Raw genomic sequence first — 19827 nt, forward strand, 5'->3', positions numbered from 1 at the left:
CTCGACGTAGACAGAAAAATATTAGAATGGTTTGATAAAGAGGGCGTGAGGTTTTGAAGTGGGTTAATAGGGCTCAGGCTGAGAACTAAAGCGAGGTTTTGTGAAGACTAAACCAGCATGTTATATAACCATCTGAGTGAATGTCAGCGTCACAATAAAAACTATACTGAATGAAATTCGTCATAGCTAGTATTATACAGAGTGAGTCAAAAGTATGTTTACAAACTTTGTGTGCGTGTTCCTGGATCAAAAGTAAGAAAAAGTGTTCCTATGAACACGCGGTCGCAAAGGCTTCTTTTCCAAAATAATAGTCAAAAAGTAAGTTTCAATGTATGCCTTTATTACTAAGTATGAGGACAGGGATGTCATAACATGCTCAAAGGTTGGTCCTCCATTCTCCACACGTGCCCAAGCACGACGTACACAAGACTGACGGGTTCGTTCGTCGTGCATAAACCACATTTGTCTTCTTGTATTCAGTGGTACATCTTCAAAGAGACGTGGCAAGTGTCTTCTTAAGAATTGCCGATTTGAAGGTCCTCTTAGACGCGATGGAAGCATGTGTGGACCAATAAGCATGTCGCCAACAATTTCTGCCCAAACGTTAATTCAACATCTTTGCTGGATGCTAGAGTCACTTTGATATAAAGACATACATTGAAAATTATTTTTAGCAATTATTTCGAAAATGAAACATTTGCGATCCCATGTTCATAGGAATACTTACTTTTGATCCTGGAACACGCACACGAAGTTTGTAAACATACTTCTGACTACCCTGTAGACAATGGCTATGGTCTGAATAAAACGTAGGATATGTGCAATGAGAGACCTTACATTATTTTTCAGGATATTCGTCTATCAGCTTAATTTCGCTAGACAAACAGAAACGTGTACATTAAATCAAGGGCTGAACAAACCCATTCGTCTGCTTCTCGAGTAAGTCTAATGTGGACATTTAGACTAAAGGAAACATCACTTGACAATACTGTTATAACAGATGTGCTGCAAATCAGGGTGATGAAATACTATTAAAGGCTTCAAAACGTGTATTTAGAAGTGTAAAATGATGTGCTAATTAAATCCAGTTAAAGGAAATTAAATTTGGGCCTTCACATTTTAAATCTTATAAAGATTATGTATATCAAACTGATTAGAGGACGCACGTAAATGTTATCAACGCCCTTAGGCACAGCAGTACCTTAAAAAGTATGAAACTAAACCGAAATTGAAAGGTAAGATCGATTCGGGAGTTTTATCTTTTTAATTTTCGAACGGACGGACATACAAGACGTATGTCTGAAGTATGTAGATCATGAAACAACAAAATGTAAGCAGGTTATGATTTGAAAGGAGACGGCTGTGACCTATTTTAAGCGAATATCTCTTAATTGTCTGGAACGACTGGAGAAAATTACAGTTTCCAAATCAACTCACACTCACTCCTACCGTCCGTTCAGGCAGGATAAACAAGTTTCTGTAACATGGTGACAGAGCCACCAACTATGAGCTATACAGATTATGAATTACACAACAGTATACAGGTATACGTGTAGAAAGACGAATACAGTTAACAGGCATATGAACAAATACCGAAATATAACCCAAGAATGAAATAAAGGCATCTCTTGGCTTACGAACATTCGCTATAACGAACGTCACAATTCATTCAAAATTTCTTAAAGTCCCCAATACATAGAGTTCCTTACAAAACAAAATTCCAAACGTATAGTGAACATAATTGTAAGATTTAAATAAATAAACTTCTAAAAAAATGTATTTTTACAATAATTATCAGATAATTATTACATGATAATTAGTACATGGCTTTAATGCTTTAAAATGGCTGCTAACGTATACGATACGTATTGTAAAAGCTCAGGAATGCAAGATACACATAACGAACAAGGTCTTGAAACGGAACTCGTTCGTAAACCGAGAGTTGCCTGTACTGTTGTATTCCTTATCCCAAGGCTCGCGTTTCCGAGCTTGCCTCGGGGCAAAAACACGGGTGGCCAAAGCGGATTTGCCACAGGTTGGCGGTGCGTGTAATTCTTGCATTGCTGGGAAGTTTGGTATAAAAAGCCAAGAGAAACAGCTTGAGTACTTGTAACGAAGAGTACTTTATTGCTGAGTACAATCTCGTTGTCGTGGATGCTGGAGGCAATGAGTCGGTAGGAGCTGGACGCAGGTTGCCCGTGAATCACCTGAAACAGAATAAAGTTCCCGCGGGACCCCTAACATGGCCTCGTTATATACAAATTATTAGCCTTTAGCTCCTCCCTCCAGTTGTCTACAGCATCCCTCACAGTAATGCACACATGGGTACAGAGTAGTGAAGGGGTGGCTTGTACAGCTGACAACTTGCCTGGGATTGAAGTTCGTCTATACTGCACTGACTCAATCTCACCAGTTTCTGTATACATATTGTAACCGATCTCCCTTTTAATTTGTTCTTGGTTATTTGTTGGGCGCCAGTGGACCTCTTGTGTCCACGAGAGATGGTTGCTCAGGGTAGCTCCAGCCGATAGAACACGCCGTCTGTACACTCAGGTTAGTGTAACGGCCGGACTCACAATGACGCAGCGGACGCTCCGACTTATGACACAATTGTAGGTTTTCAACAAGCCCAGATTTATTGTTATAAATTGAAATTAAATTGTACACAAGTGTTCAACTGTCTATATTACTTACTAAATCACACAAGTACACTTCTTCACCTCGCCTTTGCCGATGTATGCAGTCCCAATATATTTTATCAAGTTTGTTATAAATTTTGGTAGTTATCGAACTTGGTACAATTTCCAATATAAAGGCCGAATTGTGGCTGAGCAGTTTGCCACCGACTTAATTGATGTCCAAAAAGGGAAGAGCCTAGAAGCATCTGCACACACGACTAAAAACTCTCGGCTCTCCAAAACCAGGGGTACCTGCAGCACATCCTTGCTTTTTGATTGGATCCCCTAATTTTGGGACCCACGCCTAAATTTTGTAACAAAGGGGTCATCGGTCAACCCCGTTATTACAGGTAGTGCCATTAGACATTGCCCTACCTTAGCTCTTAAGCGAAATGCTATACAAAGGTGGTTCCGTAGTGTAGCATCGTAGCAGTCCTAGGCAATTGAACAAAAGAGGCCTTCCGTTAATGTAGCTTCTTTTGTCTTCACCAACAGACGTGCTATAGGGGCATGTTTTCAATAACATGTCGCCAATAGATCAACTAACTTATAAATAGATACATTAAACTAATATAAAGTAAATAAAACCTTATCGGCTGAGGGTTCGGACGACTACAATATTTGTATAACCTTTGTTCAATGATGAGACATCGTCAGGAGACTTTCAATCCGAAGCCTACATTACTTATTTTACAATTCCTAAGATTCTAGCCCTACACTCCATATGGGTGCTTTAATGCTTGATTCTTCAGCGGATGCTATAATACCGTCCACCACCGAGGACCTGTGTCGGTTCTCTGCCTCACTGGAAGAGTGATCTGTGTGGTATAGGTCCTTGAACACGCATCGACGATAATGCCGAGGTTCCGAAGAAAGTCACTGGCGTGCACTGGAGCTCTTCGGGAGAAAAAGCAGATGAAGCAGATGCCTGGGGAGGAAGTGTGACGCGTAATGAGAAGAGCAAGGGCGAGGAAGAATATCTCTCGAAACAGAAACTGGACAGTACGAAGAACAATACCAAAGGAAGCACGTAAGAACTTTCGGGCTTGACATAGCAGAATATACAGAAATATTTAAACTGGCTTCAACCGGGAAATATGAGTTCGGATACAAGAGTTGTCAGGGCAGATTAAATTTACGGAAAAGGCAGTGGTGAACTGAGAAATCGTAAATGGCCTCCGGTATCTAGGGGCAAACCTTGGTCCCATCGACTCTGGAAAAAATTGTGAACCATAACAGACCGACCAACTTTATAAGGACCAGTAGGAGATTAGAATTATAATACCGGCGAAAACGTTCATGAGAACGGCGAAGATTATGGCGCGCTTTATTCCATATCTCACGTAATTCAGGAAGCTCAGGATGGTCCAGCAACGTATTAGAAAGGGTGTTATTCAGGCGGAATAAAAAACGCCAAGGAAACAGGAGTATGTCCTAAAGACTCATGGCGAGCAGCATTAAGAGCGAATTCAAACCAGTGCAACTCGGAATCACGTAAGACATCGTTAACATGGCTGTAAGATATCAAAACGGACTTCAGATTCCTAATGAAAGGTCCGGTATGGGACGTATAAGGGTAATAGGGTGTGATGGTGAAATGGGACACACCAAGACCAAAACAAAAACGTCGAAACTCACGACTAGTAACCTGAGTACCATTATCAGATACAATGAACCGGCAAGTAACGATATTAACGAAATACATTTCAAACAGTCTGTGGCGACAGGCGACGTAGCTTTCCTGATTGGCAAAACCCAGGTAAATTTCGAAAAAAAGCATCCACACAACCAAGAACATAAGAATTACAGGACATGGATCTAGGAAACGGACCCATAAAATCAATGAAAATTTTCTCCATCAGTGCTGTGGCCAATTCTGATGCGAGGAGACCAAAATGGACGGAACGGGCCGGTTTACTCGTGCAGCAAATCTGACAAGCTTCGACGCGGGCAGCGGTATCATTCTCCATTCCCTTTCAAACAAAAGCTTAACGGGCCGCATGGCGAGTTTTATGCATTCCAAGATAACCACCAAGTGGAGACTCGTAAAACCGGAAAACTACGGGAATTAACTGTTGAGACACAACAACCCTTGGCATGTTCGAGATATAACCGAACCTGTTGAAGTTGGGTGTAATTCAATTTCGATGGCCTCCCTGATCCACGTATCCGGATTTCGTTGACAGGATGGAGGTGTCCTGGAGTTGGATGCGGTGGCCCCGGTTGAAGCAGTGCTCGGCCACGGCGGATTTTTCACGTGGCTCCAGCCGGATGTGGCATTGATGCTACGTGACCCTAGTCTCGATAGAACGGCCGGTCTGTCCAATGTACACTTTGCCGCACTCACAGGCAGCCTGCTGATGCGGTTGAATGTCGTTCTAACGTTGGGTGAGAAGGCATCCGGGGCTGGTCTCTCCGAGGGCGGTGTCACCCTCGCTGGTAGGTTGAGGGCTCGTCGGATCTGCCGGTCGCTGTAACCGTTCTGTCTGAAAGTGGCTGCTGGCCTTCCGCCTAAGGAGATTCCAGTTTCCTTTGGCCTGTGAAGGATGACCCAGGACTCAAGACGCCTGTTGTATACAGCGTTCCCTGTGAGTGCGGCAAAGTGTACATTGAACAGACCGGCCGGTCTATGGAGACTGAGGTAAAGGAGAACCAGCGCCACTTCTGGCTGGAGCACCCTGAAAAATCTAATAAAGGGCAATTGCAATAACTGAGTAAGAATTTCCTGAATCAAGCAGAGAAAAACATCGTAATCGACAATGCGAATGCAAACCCGCGGTACAACCGGCGAAAGAACCGCAAAAAGTTTCGAACGCTTGAAACAATAAATATGGACGAGTCCGGAGCGGGGCCTTTTCTAGTTGGCATGTCCGGGTCACGGGCGTTTGTTTATTGGGATCCTGGGAGGGCTTGAAGTGATGGCTATGAAACTCTTACAAAGGTAAGTCAAATGGCGTAGGCGCGTCATAATTCTGGGGCACTGATTGGGCGTACTGTTGTTGTCAGCCCAAACGTCACTTACGACTTCCTGGATTTGACGGAATTTAATGCGCAATGTTCGCAACTCACCCATTGGTTCGACGGAGTCTAAGGCCGAGATGTGAATCTCGCTGCCAGCTAATTCACGTAAATATTTCGATGGTTGGTGACCTTCAACTGTTGTGTGTACGCCCTTGAATATGATGACCTCGTACTCCAGCTAATCCTTCCTGAAGTATTCCGGATTCGGAAGTGCTCGATCCATGATAACGGACGAACAGAATACCTGAAGTCGGTTGGATCGTAAAAACCACGGTCCGTGCTACCACTTGAGACGCCCTTAGACCCGAAAACCCTTTCAACAAATCGTTTATTGACAAACTACTTGTTATAACCTATGAATTACACAACAGTATACAGTACATAGGTGATTACAAACAGTTAACAGGTATATAAATAAACACCTACGGGTAAACCGAGAATTAAATACCGTCCAGCGCCGAGAACCTGTGCCGGATCTCTGCCCCACAGTTTTCAATCCAGAAAAACAGACTCCAATTCGGTCGGAAACAATTGGAAGCGACGTGGAACGTGCGATCACCAGCAAAGACTAACTCGGACTGGTCCCCGTACGACACAAGAAAACAACAGATGACCAGGGCGCACTCTGACGGGTTGAGAACAGGTTGACAGAAAGTAAAGTATGTAAGGTACAGGGTGACAAGGAAGGAAACGTCACATGGCAGACGATTTTATTAAAACAAACTCATGCAGATTGATGAAATTTTATTGTACACAGAGGTTTCCGACATCCACCCTCTCAAAACTTCCCGGATTGAAGACAGATAAGTCGGTTTCTCATCATTAGGTGAAAATATTTAGTTGCCAGTGATGTTTGCCAACAACGGTTTGCGGTTTGATGATAAAAAAGCCCGCATTCTTGGGAAAAATAAATATAATCAAAATTCCAAGTCAAGAGGGATATTTCACAACAAAGGAGACCTAAAAATGCCATGCCCCTTTTCTGGAATTTACATAAATGAGTCCTGTCTGCATTACTGACCATCAGACATCATCCCTCATTCTTCCTTCGACGTAAGAACAAGAATTAAATTAGTTCTGGTGGGATTTCAGGTTCTCACAGCGGTGCCAATTATTCTGGTAGAAATTTACCGGCATTTCAGATGTGCTTATTACCTTAATCATCAGGACGATGAGTAACTCATCAGAATCCACCTTCACCGAGACTCAAACCCAGAACACTTCCTCAGACTTTTCACCTTTCAAAATGTCTCTCCCTGGTTCCAAGAATTAAGCATGTAAATTTTGGGCCAAAATTGCTTTATCCGTTGTCGAGTTATAAGTCAAAATATACACCCAAAATTTTAATTATTTATGTGCGATTTAATGGTTTCTTAAGGCCTATGTTATTCATACTATTACAACATTGACATCTTGATAATGTTGACAATTTTGCTGATGTTATAATCTGTCCTATTGCTAATTATATTATTATTTTAACGGCACTTTTAAAAGCATTATTTTTACTCTACAATCTGCAAAATGTTATTTTCTAAACGTTAATAACAAACGAGTTAAAAATGCATCCAGTCTAAGACATGCGTACTCTACTAGAAGACTGCACGTTTGTACACAAAAGTCTTATTCTTCGAATGAAAGCAAAAGCGTCCATACATCTCTCTGTTTATGGACCGATATGGGTTCTAGAAATTGGCACTCACATATGGGCTTATATAGCGGTAGCAGGAGGAGAAAATATTTGAAAAATAACAGCTTCTGAGAGGGTTTGTGTTCTCCAATGACACCGCAGGGTGTAGACCATGTAAGTGGTAGTATAAATTATGTAAATGGTCCTATCGACTATTTTTTTTTGTTATACGCTTTGTATCATAGGCCTTATGTACTGTTTACATATTACACAGCAATGCACGTAGGAAAATGGCTGCTGTTTATTGCTAACTGTTGTGTATACAGGTGCAGCGTCATGGTTTTGAAATTGTGTAGACCACGAGTCTTATGTATAAATATTTGTTATCAATTTGAACATATTTAACAATTACGCCTACAAAAACAGCTTTTATATAATAGCCCGTAAATAATTTTACAATCAGCGCCTTAGTAAAGTGCGCAACTGCGTAACATCGTAAAGGCAGAGGAGTAAATACGAACTTAATATTTGCAAATAAATTTAAATTACACTATGAAAATGGTTTTACCGTCAACGGGTGATTTTCACAGCTGGTTGGGTAGTGCGATGCTGAATCGATAATTTTTATGGCTCTTTGCATCTAAGCCAGTTTACAGTGAAGTAAGATTTCACTTCCTGGAACATGCTTTTATACTTTTATGATTTTATCGGAGTAAAACCTATAGGCCTACTCCGTAACATTCTGAAATAAATTGAACTAAGAATTATGACCCCCTCGGTCACATTTAAGCGATGCACTGTTGCCATTACTATTATTAATATTGTTTTTATTGTTGATGTTGAATTAGAATGGGGTAAAGGAAACCGATCGTAGCCTACTTTAAGGTTATTTTTTAAGGGGCTAATGAACCGCGAAAAATCTGGTAACATACAAGATCTCCGATACGAAATTTGAAACCTGGTTCTTTTGCATACAAAACAGAATATTTTATTTGAATGTTATGATAATTTATTAATCAGTTTGGAAAGGAACTATGTGTGTTACACACGTTGTGTAATTAAATCATTGGAAATTTGATCTGTATATTTTTCTTAAAAACACGTTAAATAGAGAAAAGAATAAGTTATATTGCATAAATAGGTGATTAAATGCGAGAGTAGAAAGACACTTCTTTGGAGGTCTAGAGTCATGGTTGAACCGACAGATACCATTTACCCACTAACTTTTCTCTTCTGTCGGTTACAGTATCAGATCATGGATTAAAACACGGACAGCATTTCATATTCTTTTCTTGTACTTGTCATTTACATTGTGTGACGCTGTTTAGCCCCTAGTTAGTTTGTTACTCTGTCCGTCACTCACTCATCATTCATTCTGTTGGTAGTGTTACTGCAACAGCTGCCAGTTGCCCACCACAGTGCACAAGTATCAGTGGCGTGCAGCCACAATATAAATTGTACTATCTGGGTTAAGCATGATCCATATCCTGATGACTCTGCGCTTCAGCTGCTAAAAATTTCTTAAATATAATGACAGATGACTTGACAATAATTAATGGAATATCGAGGAAGTAGAAGGGGGTTACTGACGTCTGTTCTAAGGAAGACGTTACAGGTCACGTCAGAATGTTCTTCCTAAATCCGAAGTAGGATTGGGAAATGACATTGGCGAATATTTCAGTGTTTTATGGCATATTTTCCGATGATAATCGCCCGAGAAGATGTTTGAAATGCACTGATATCCTCAATGTTTTATAGTCCTTGTGTTACGTTTGAACGATTCAAGTAGCTAAGAGTTTGGATTTTATGTTCAGTGTAGGGTGAGGTCACCAGTGGGTCATGGGGACGAAATTTAAATTTGCCAAAAATTGCTTGGGAGCCAACGTGTTAAAAATACAGATTATTATCAAAACCGTATGTCACTGAAATAAGTGAACGTATCAGAGTTGTTTTATGAATGCATAATTAGTTTTCGCAAAATAAAAAAGGGTTTAAAATACGAAGGTGACTTGCGGCTTTAGCCTGTTGCGCTAAATATATTCTGCTGGACCAACCATTTTCTCGTTAATTAATGTCATAATCTGCAGTTATGTCATACAATTTGTCATCTCCTAGACAGTCTCGGGATTAATTTTTTCCCTGAGTGCTAAATTAATTGTTTCATTTCTTATATTGAAACTATAAAATTGCATAACGGATAATTGTAGCAGTTAATTAAGTAATCAATTCTGTGTTTTAGTATTTTATAACTTAAGCTCTTTCTCTTACACAATAGGTAATTACTTGACTTCTTGGTAGGCTAATGGTAGTAACTTCGTTCTAAGAATCTAATCCAAAGATTCTTAAATGGCAAGAACCACATGACGCTAATTACAAGAGGCTGATAATCAAGCATTTAATATGTGTAAGCATGTCAGTAATATCCGAGGTTCAGTACTTACACGTGTGAGGAATAGTTTGGAAACTGGAAAGAATGTTGATCCAAAAATGGAACAGAATGAACTACTTTGTTATGCCAGACTCATTACAGCTGTAAACGCAGAATCAAATTCAAGGCACTTGAAGTAATAGACCAGCACAGAAACTGGAAATGATATTAAATGAAAGCTAGACCTGTCGAAGGTAAATTTACCTTCTTCACACTCCATTTTCTGAAATAAGACAGATTGTTTATGTAAAATATCAATTTTGAATTTAAAAACATCGGTTATTTTAAAAAATAACTTATTCAAGAAAAGTATTGCTGTATTACATTATGTTCTTCGTTCCTTATTTTATATCACAGCTCAAAACAAAGTTTTTTATTGGTTTCAAAAGACGTTCAGTCATTAGTCTAATGCTGAAGACCAGTATGTTATACATCACAAAAGCCGACTTTACTTATAAAAAGCAAACAACAGCGTAATATTCCCCGGCTCTCAATATAATGTATTTTTGTAATACGTGCACTGCCTCACTTGTAATGGGCCTTCATGATGAGACATGGTATGGCACAGGAACTGTACAGAGTAGACGTTCACTAAACAAAATTAAGACCTTAAAACAGAGAGCTGCCAAATCATTGCTGAGTTACATATGTCTGTCCAGCTGCAGTTATTGTATGTATTCCAGCCATGCCTTTCACGGGCAGCAAGCCACATGCAATCTATCGATTAACGTCAACTCTCTCTCGATTTACGGAACATATCTCAATTATTTAGTCTTCATTTGTAACAAGGAACTCTCTGTCCTCTCTGTATTTTAAATGACTCTCTCTACTGAGCTGTTCACCCTACCCCAGCCCACTGGGTTCATTCAGTTGACTTATGATTGTGTCAGTAAGGCGAATGCTTTGCCCCGCCTATCACGTCCATTCCTGTCTCTTATAATGAACCAACTAGGTAATAAATTCTGGTCTTTGCGTAGTAATATACTAGACTAAATAAAAGAAACTATTGGGTGTTCAAGGTAATTAGTTATCAGTTACAACTATCGTCTTTAGTAAAATATGAATATACAGTAATGTAAATTTTATATGCCACATATACATACGTAAATATAGGTTGTAATAATGTCGAATTATTTTTTCTCGTTTCATGAACATTCGTTTTTCTTCATTTGGATGATGATAATTTTACACATGTGGTATGTGGTTGAGCTTTGAATGATCTCGATGGACAATAGGCACTAATAATTTGTGTATGAAGAACCTGGGTTTTACAAAAGCAGAACCGATATTTAAGAATGTTATCAGTTTTAATACTGTAACAAGCTTATTCCCGATATTTAAAAATCTTGAAGTATATCGACCCTATATCAGTTACAACTGCGTACGTCCCTCGTCTTCTATGTGTGTACTTGTCTTCTTGGCTTTGGTCAGTTGGCCCTCTGTGTATGAAACAAAATAGCGTGTTTATAAACATATCTGAAAGTTACATGTTTGTGCTTGTCGAGATTTGACTGTTATTGATCTGGTAATTGTTAAAAAGACTTACGAAAATCTTCAAAACTACAGTAACATCTGTTGGTTTGTGTGGGTGTGAACCTTGGTCTTGATATTACGTGAAGAACATGGAGTGAGATGAGAAAATGTTCTGAGTAAAGGAACTTAAAGGAGATTGGTGAAAGTGACAAAGGAACGGTACCATGTTCTTACCTACTTTTTGTTCATAATTATCTTATCCATCTTATTCAACATTATAACTTTTACAATTGAACCAGCGTTATTAAGTAATCTTATAATGAATTAACAAAGCGTCGTTGGTTGAATCGGTAAAGAACAACAAAAATGATAGATTTATGGGATAATGCACCGCGTAGTCTTGTAGAAATTGACCGATGTGTTAGTGGTACTTATTGCTTCCATCGACAACCTGATAATGCAGGCAGCATGAACCTCTGAAATGTCAGTTAACTTCTGCGGGACTACACGGCATAATATTTAAAACGGCCGCCGTGAAGACCCGAAATCATTTTTTTTTAAATAATAAGCTGTGTTGCGTTGAATTCCATCTATCAGTAGGGTTAAAACTGCGGTCAGCAGCTAGTTGCCCTTTGGCCTTGATTGTGACCAACGCATATTGGGAAAAAGCCTAACATTAAATGGAGGTAAACTGTTTGAGCTCTTACTTATATGACATTGATTTATTGGCATAAGCTGTGAAATTAATTAGCACTGCCCAATGACATTTGACAAGGTAAGATATTACAGACCTTGCTTGTCGTGGTTATTTGTTGTTTCGCTTAGTACGAAATCTTGTCAGGTCTCTTATATAGTATGTTTCTCCAAAACGTTGGCATCTACATGGTGTTACTACCTAGAAGACCAACATCAACACCTTCGCTGCAGTGATAACTCCATATTTCATGTTCTTCATTTCCAATTTTTATTGCATGTTTATAATATATAAAATCATGCATACAAACAAAACTGTTTACACATTAAACAACACTTTGTGCAAAACGCGTTTCGACCTTAAGAGGTCATCATCAGTGGCAAAACATAAATACATTAGTCAGTCAAACAGTTTTATTTGTATGAATGATTTTATATATCAATACTCTGCACGGTATGCATGGTTTTAAGATTATTTAAAATATCTTTAAATGACTCTTTAGTCAAAATGCACGCGTCTACAAAAAAAATATATTTAACTATAACCCGGACACACACACACACACACATATATATATATATATGTATATATGTCCGGGTTAGAGCGCCCTTTGATGCTTTCCGGTTCCAAAAGCTCTCCACCGTTCTCTATACATCCAGTATCCTTCATCTACATAAATAATTACATAAAAATTACAAATGATTTATAAGAGTAGTACTTCTGGACATATCGGAACAATCACTCCTACATCTTTGACCGATATGTACATCCAATAAAATTTAAGAAAAAACAACATCTCCGCCCAAAAATGAAAAACAAACGCAATGAAAACATCACCATATGGAATCATATTTGAGTTTTAAGTTCGTAGATATTTTACACCTGATGATGGTTTTATAAAAACTGAAACATGTTGTGTAAAATGTTCCAAGATGTAAATCGATCAATCGATATGGAACTTCAATGATATTTTATTATCTTAATTATAAGAAATTTTAAATATTGTGATAAGACGGATTAAAATAAATAATTGAAATGATTTATAACTTGTATATCATACCCAGTAAGCACGCCTTCAGATTGATACAACTACTGAAATGTGCAAACATAGGAGTGTGTAAACAATCATTTGATAAGAACAAATAATTTATTTTCAAAAACAATTGTGTTACAAATAATTAATTAAATATTACTAAATTCTTGGACCATCTCCATCGTCTGTTCTTTTAAGAGGAACACTACGTTTCGGAATCTCGATATGCTTCCGTCCTCAGGTTAAAAATGAGGAAGAGGGCACCTACTCATTTGGGTCCGATTTATTAAGTGTTACAATTTCTTTCTTTCAACTGCTGGGGTTATTTAGCATCGAATTAGATTAGGTTTATCAAGAAGAATTTTGAGGACAGTCATTCTCATAGTCGCCGCCATGACAACCTCAAATCTTTCTTAATTTGGAAGCAGCTGACGCTGGCCTTTTTAAGATTACATCCCGGCATGTGCTGATTAATACCACAAAGTAGGCTACATTAATACAAGCCCAGCTGATAACCGAACCCCATTCTGCTTGGACCCTGGCTACTCTATGTATCACACTGACAGATTCACTAAACACTCAAGCAGCATGTTTGTTTCTGTATTTTATAGCATAATTATGGATACCCTGACAAGCTGCAATTTGAAAACAACAAGAAGGCTGAAATAATATAATTCAGGTCGCTTATCAATGTCTGATACAGTTTCCACTTTAAGATGGACAGTCTTCGGCTACTGTAAGGCATCCATAGAACGTAGCATACCGGTTTTACAGCTTTTTGCTATTAAGTATCTATGCTGTGTATGAAAGGCCGCACCTTGGCAATAAAGTTGACTAGTCAGTGATGCCAACCAAGCAGGCAAAGCTTGATTAGACTTTTATAGCCGTGCCTTGTGCAGATGCCGTCAACAGCTGCCCATATCCTTAAGGTTGTTGCTCATTATTATCAGCAAGCGAAAGCTGACCGCCAGGTTACAAATCCTTCTTTTGTGACCAGTCGAATTGTTGCTTCTATAAGTAGCTTGATAACGAAGATTAATCATCTGTCAACAAATAAAAAATAGGCGCGTTTCTACAGACGATTTGCGTGTGTTGATGCATGTTTTAAGACTGCTATTCAGAATAAATTATGTTGTCAACTTTCACAAACCCAAATGAGAGGTTTGTGTGTTACTTCCCGGACACACCTCGCTATAATTATTTTAAACTTGAAATTAACGACTTTTAAGATATTTATGAAGAGTTCAGTCGTGAGAAACTGCCAATTAAATTTTGTAAAAGTTAATTTAACCACTCTGTAATTAAGACTTAACACATTACAAAAAAAAGGCACACTAACCACAACACGTATATAACAAAACCATATAAACTGATTAATCTGAGATAAAATTCGAGGACAAGATATGTGACAGAAATGTTTCTAAATCTCATACAACCATCGTTAATATCGTGCTTTATTCGTATTTCAGTATTATCAGTTTTAGTTCGTATGAAACAATCGTAATTGTGGTTTTTTTAATATGCACGAAGGTTAAACAACGAGTGACCTTGAAATAGTCCTCAGGTGGTGGAACCATATAGTACAATGGCCTGCCTGAAGCTCTCACATCCAGGTTTTCTATGTTAACTTGGTCGTGATAGGTGACAAATAATAATCGGCTTATGAATTTATTGCTGCAGGCCTAAGATGTTAATTTCACGTGACAAATGCACTTTGTCACACAAAATAAAATATTACATAATATGCGTCTTAACGATTACCACCAAGATTGTATTCCCTTTGATGGACCTGTGTAGGCAATGTTACATTAAGAGGAAACGCCATAGAAAATGGAATTCAAATTTGAACAGGAATTTTCATTGTTTCGTGATGTCTCCATTGGTCTGTCCTACAGAGATGGGAAAATTAGGCTTAACTTGGTAACTTGGTACATGTAGAGGGATAGTGCCTTGAGAAAACTGTCTAATAAGAAACAGGTAAGTCGGCGACCTTCACAACCGTCTAATTATTTTTCTTGATTTTTATTTGGAAGGTTCTGACTTCAAATCTCGGCCCGAAAATAGGCTGTCCTGACAGCGATGTGGGTGGCTTTCCTCAGTCGAAACAGTCAGTTGTCGGGATAAAACCTCCAAATAAGAAATGACCGATTTTTCATGTAATTTATAATTCATCGCGTATATTCAGTCGTCATCCTACCTTTCGATGTTTTATATTCTGAGCTACTGACAATGTAGTTAAGTAAGTAAATAAATCAATAACAAAGAAGCAAACAAGTAAGGGATATGTGGGACGATTTACTGACACGTCATGGTCATAATTCTAAATAAAATTCCAGCCGTCGTAGTGCAGTATGACCCATTTAACTAGTAACCCGCCAGGACATCCTGCCGGGATAAAAGTGAGGGAACAACCGGGAAGTGTCACAACCCAGAACGTAGCCATTTCACGCCATAAGTGGGTTCCGAGTTAAGTGGGACTCTGTGTATAATACAAACGCTAGGCCTGCCTGTCGACTTTAACCTCAATAACAACCTTGTTACTCTGTTCCTTTTAAGACCGACCAACAATTTAATGGACTTGTCAAATTAAAAACCACGACAGCGGATAAATTGTATCCGTATCTTAAGAATTTCTCTCCAAATCTGAAAACAAGTTACATAAAGCACGGCAAAGAGGTATTATCAAGTGAAATAATAAAGAAAGAGCTCGTAGATAAACGAAGAGGACAAAAAATTACTAACTTAGCAGTTGTTTGCAGTGCTGTAATTGTCACATTTACGACTGCTTCACTTCAACAGCACAATGATATCTCCTGAGCTTCACTACATTTCCCTGCTTATTACGGTGTAGCTAATGTTTAAGAGAACTATTATGTCTATCGATAGACCAAATTGCTGGGAATTGTGGTGTTGTTTCGACTAGAAGACCACTTTCCCCTGTGGGGTGTGGCTATGTTGATTGCCTGCTGTCGTAGTTAAGTTTAACAAAATAATACAGGTCCGCTTACCGGTGATCCTCTGTGAAGTTGACTAGCTCCCCGCAGACTCGCACCGCTTCCAAAATAACCAAACTAAATTCCAACCAAAGGACGGCATTGTAAAATTTGTATAAGGCCAGCTCTGTGTAGCTAGATGACTGGTAACTATAGTCAAGATACTCCACGTCTTCTATGGATCCAAAACTTCATTATCATGTGGTAAAATACCACAGATATCATTGACATTTGAGGTTCTCAAGGCGATAAGGTTGGTCATCTGGGTTGTAATGCTGCGTGGACTGATAGATTCCAGCGTGATCCTGACCCATAACATGGAGACAACATGAAGTTGACTTTCTTCTGGATTATGCCGTGTTGTTCGGAAGACGTTCGCCGACGGTCCAAAGATGCTTCCATCATCAGGGCGATGAGTGCAGTAAACACCTGTGAAACGTTGATAAACTTGTACCAGACTACACGGTGCATTCAGCATTCCAGAAGACACGCATCTTCATACTTGTCGTCGTAAAAATCTCAAATTTGACAAGATGGCAGTATGTTTCTCCGAAACGTTGGTATCTACCGACAAGTTCACATGTTACGATACAAAATATCGACACCGATTTCATTACTGTGTTTGTAGGACCACATTACCAATTGTAATTAAGAAGTCCAAAGTAATGAAGTACAATTTTGTGGACAGGTGACAACGAACTTTAGTTGCCTAAACAAATCTACACAGTTACTGAGGCTTAGCTTATTTTGATACAAAATGTCCCCAGCGTTACAGGAATTTCCATGCCTTCCCCTCAGAGGGACGAGCCCCACAAATTAAGATTCAGGTTCCTAATTTATTCCTTGACTTCCACATAAAACTAATAGGAGGGAATGCAAGTTACATGAGCAGATGATATATGATCTGGAGCTTTCACGGCTACTAAGTATAATAAATTCTTCTCGGGCTTCCAGCCGTGTCAGGTGGATGAAAGGTGAAAACACCAACGTTTCGAGAACCATCTTCATCCTCGTCCTCAGGTTACTGGAGTGGCTGGAGTCTAACCACGAAGATGGTTCTCGAAACATTGATTTTTTTTTACCTTTCAACCACCTGACATGGCTGGTAGCCCGAAAAGATTTTATCTTATTACTGATAGTTTCACCTTTGAGTATCAACTTTTTCTTCTTGTCGTATTTGCAAGAGTAGGCCTGTTTTACGAATCAAATTGTAGTAAATAATGTGGTATTGCAATATATTAGCAGATTTATTATACCCGTGTTCTTAGGTGATAAATAATACTCATAACAATTTTCGCGGAAGGAAAAATATTATTGCAAGGTGATCGAGGCAACATGTCGACGCCACTAAAAAATAGCAATATTAAAATTAAAAACTCTGCTATATCTTACAGGAACTCTAACCTCTCGAGACCACGACTTTCATAGAAATGAAGCTTTGGTGGGATGGACATGTGGTTCGGGAGGAGGGGCGGAGGAATTCATAGGGCTACATAACTTTGCTGAGAAACTTGTGAAACGTCGATTTGGAAGACCGAGAAGGAGATGAGAGGATAACTGTTAGATTAATCTTGTGGGGGCAGGTTGTGAGGACGGCCGGTGAATGGAACTGGCTCAGAATTGTACCCAGCGGCAGGATTTAATGGCGTTGAATCATCGAGTTCTTCTGCGACAGTGTTAGTCCTGGTTGACAGCTAGTAAATCTGTTCTCAGTTCTATGAGGTTTGAAAAGTCGGTTATTATTATACTTCTTATTATCATCCCGTTACTCACCAGATTCGCGTTTAGTAAACGTTCTTCTAAGACCCATCCACGAAAGACTCTTTGTTTATTTAGATTGAAGCGAGCGAGGTCCACAAGTATTTCAGCAACCTGGAACGGACCCGGTTGTGCTGGGTGTGTAAAATACTTCACTGTACTGAGCAGAATCTTCAAGAGTTACAGTGTTGGCTCAGTTTCATTTTTCTACGTTGTTGTAAGCTATGGGTTCTGAACAGGCTGCTCGCCAATGTGTTTCGTGCGTCCCGAGTACACTTTCTTCAATAATTCTGTCATTCTGTGCGATTAGAAAGTTAACGCCTAAGTGAAATATTTAATTTTTAACGAATGAAACTAAATTACGGTATCCTTACTCAAAGACGAAAAAGATGGCTGTCAGAGATAATGGTCTAACTTAGAACCGAGTGTACGATAATACGTTGCTTCGCCAAGGTGTCGCACATTCCTGGGACTTTGATAAACGAGTATGGATCAATGGTGGAACAGTCGAAAGAGATACCAGCTTCAGTGCCATTTCGTGTGGACTTCTGGGTGAGATGATACAGGAAATATGTTCCTTCGAAACACTGGTATCTACCTGCAAGTCCAGACGGACGACCAACATCGACAATCAGATTTATAATAGGCTATAATCATATTTATTATTTTTCTACCTGCCTTGAATAAATTCACATTGAGGGTAATAAGAGATATTTGGACCTCAGACAGTGGAAATAGGCATAATAGGAGAATAGAGAAACTTTAATGCAGGCCTGCTCTTTACCGAAGACACTATAAGGTTACATCAAGGCGGATGAGATGGGTGGGATGTACAGGACGCACGGGACAGATGAAAACATTTACAAATGTTTAATCTGAAAACCGGAAGGAACCTGGTCGCTTTGGAGGCCCATGAGTAGATTAGAGGATAATATTAAAGTGGATATTCCAGAAATAATACACGATGTTGTAGACTGGATTCATCTGACTCAGGGTAGTTACCATTGAATGTGTCTTTTTGTGAAAAATCTCTTCAAGCTTTGTGATTTATAAAATTCGGGGAATTTTTGACCAGCTAAGCGCCTACTAGCTTCTCAATAAGGATTATGTTCTCCAGAGTTGGTTATCGGATATTAAAGGAACTTAATTTCTCTACGTGCTTTGGAATTAGTTCGATGTGTGTGTTGGAAGTCTTTAGTAGTCACCCCAAAGCACTGCATGTTTAAGCAGAACATCCCATTTACATGCAGTGCAGCAGCATTTGTAACTGCGACGTACTCAACAAAAGTTGCGATGTGACATTAAAGTAAAAACATCTTCTCTTGTCCGCAAGTTTTTGATGGCTGCCAGTGATGTCTCCAGACGTTGTAGTACGTACGTGACGTGGCACTCCTGTATGTTGGATGATCTTCAATAAACAGGTCCCTCACAGTCCAGTGCACAGGACCACCCAAGTTATGCTGTCCGTCAGAGTTAGGACAATCTACCGCTCAGTGGCTGCAAATAAGTTACTGCCGGTCTGAAGAACAAGAAGGAAGATAATACTTCTCTTCTGTAATTGGTCTCCATAGAATCCTGTCTCTATTCATAAGATAAGGCTAGCTTGGTTTTTCTTATAATTCCTTATGGAGTTGTATTTATGCCCTTTTCTACTTGTCATGTTGTCTGTCCTGAACAGGTAACAGACGTTATTTTTGTAGTGTCGCGATTTAATGGTGTGGACGCGCCTGCTTGTGACGTAGCAGGCCCCAGCTCTAACAAAAATATGTAGCGTTGTTGTCAGTTGTTCATTCCAACTCTAAACGTCGAAGCTTCGAGTCGGAAGGTTGCAAATATCGGATAATACTCCATCAGACTAGCAGTGGAGAGGTTCGTCAGGTAGGCTAGTGGCAAACCAGAGCCTGAAGAACACGTGACTCTTTGCCAAAACTGCCTTGAGGGGGACAAAACTGAGTGAGGGATCATCATATTGCGACTCTAGTAAACCTAACCTAACCAACTGTGGCTTCGACGGCGTCTGTGTAGGTTGCAGTTGGGACATCATCTATTAGCAGTACCCGTTTCGAAACGAGAACAGCCCAAACTTGTTCTTTTATCAGAAATTGGGGGTTTTTACTTAAAT

At 39.3% G+C, this 19827-nt stretch overlaps 2 long non-coding RNA genes across 2 annotated transcripts in view; both read right to left on the minus strand.

The window, feature by feature from the left end:
- Nucleotides 1–3281: 3281 nt before the first annotated feature.
- On the minus strand, nucleotides 3282–6297 carry LOC110829774 (uncharacterized). Its single transcript, XR_002543074.2, has 3 exons — nucleotides 6126–6297; nucleotides 5748–6012; nucleotides 3282–3606 (listed from the first exon to the last, which is right to left on the minus strand). It is a non-coding gene; the product is annotated as an uncharacterized LOC110829774 (long non-coding RNA).
- A 9912-nt stretch (nucleotides 6298–16209) lies between these two features.
- The window catches only part of LOC110829781 (uncharacterized), a 145500-nt gene continuing 141882 nt past the window's right edge, over nucleotides 16210–19827 (minus strand). The window contains exon 3 of the long non-coding RNA XR_002543083.2: nucleotides 16210–16376. This is a non-coding gene — a long non-coding RNA (uncharacterized LOC110829781). The remainder of the gene's footprint in view (nucleotides 16377–19827) is intronic.

This window comes from Zootermopsis nevadensis, unplaced genomic scaffold (genome assembly GCF_977971745.1).
Source record: "Zootermopsis nevadensis isolate Lab colony 2312 unplaced genomic scaffold, Znev_1.0 Znev_ptg000030l, whole genome shotgun sequence".
Classification (NCBI taxonomy): domain Eukaryota; kingdom Metazoa; phylum Arthropoda; class Insecta; order Blattodea; family Termopsidae; genus Zootermopsis; species Zootermopsis nevadensis.